The 965-nt window shown below is 42.6% G+C and overlaps 1 pseudogene; it reads right to left on the bottom strand.

The window, feature by feature from the left end:
• Positions 1-318: 318 nt before the first annotated feature.
• Positions 319-508, bottom strand: LOC112551124 (annotated as a pseudogene).
• Between the last annotated feature and the right edge of the window lie 457 nt (positions 509-965).

Genomic DNA, 965 nt, shown 5'->3' with positions numbered 1-965 from the left:
GAACACTCTTTTGTGCTTGTTTTGACTGTGATAACATGTTTTAACTGCTTTTATTTTGAATGTAAATTTCTTTTCCAGGGCCAAATCAGTTCTGAATTAAATTCCAAATTTTGACTGAGCAGAGCTCAATCGTTCAAAGCTGTGTGGTGCTACCACCGGCAAGTATCCTACCTCCCAGACTCTTCTGCCTGGGGCTTCAGATATTCCTAAATCTATGGCATGCATCCTACATGCAAGCCCCATAGGTCTTGGAGTTCAGACATCCCCTTGGCCATATTGGTCTTGCTTGGCCCTAGCCAAAAGGCCAAAAGAGCAATATAAGGGAAAGCCTGAAAGCAACCCCCCCTCACCATAAATTGTGTAGCTGAGATCCTTTCATTTGGAGGCATTTGTGGACTTTCACCGGGGTCAGGCTGCCTGCAGTGCAATGGACAGGCCCTCACCTTCTAACTACACCGAGTCATTCAGGGACAGGAAGATCATAGTACCACCCTTGCCAGGTAAGTAGGCACAGAGTAACCAGACAGGCTAGGAAATACTGGAAATGTAATGTGCAATTTCTTATTATTTCCAGCTAATGAAGAGTGTATAGATGGCCTTGTTGTATGAGTTTGCAGGGCTGCAGCTGCAGATCAGTTATACCCAGTGGATCGCCTATGGGTACAACTTTCCAGAGGGCTGAATTCCATAGGGTTGAATTTAAGCCATTTCTTTCAAGGTGTTTCCATTTTTTAAAGGATTCTTTTTAAGTCTATGCAAAATACTGGGGTTTAAAAAGAACTTGTTCCTGAAGCTAAATGGCACAAAGATGTGTTACTAGTCTTGGGTTTCAGAAGTAAGCCATGAAAATGTGTGTGTTTTCGAGAACAAGTGACCATTTCCAAATTCGTGGAAGCAGTTCTCATAATTGTATGCACAACTGTGGCAACTATGTGCTTATATCTGGTACAAAACTACATGCATTT

Source organism: Alligator sinensis, unplaced genomic scaffold, assembly GCF_000455745.1.
Source record: "Alligator sinensis unplaced genomic scaffold, ASM45574v1 scaffold1277_1, whole genome shotgun sequence".
NCBI lineage: Eukaryota > Metazoa > Chordata > Crocodylia > Alligatoridae > Alligator > Alligator sinensis.
Note: the sequence above shows the minus strand (reverse complement) of the source record. Positions and strands in the feature narration are given on the sequence as shown.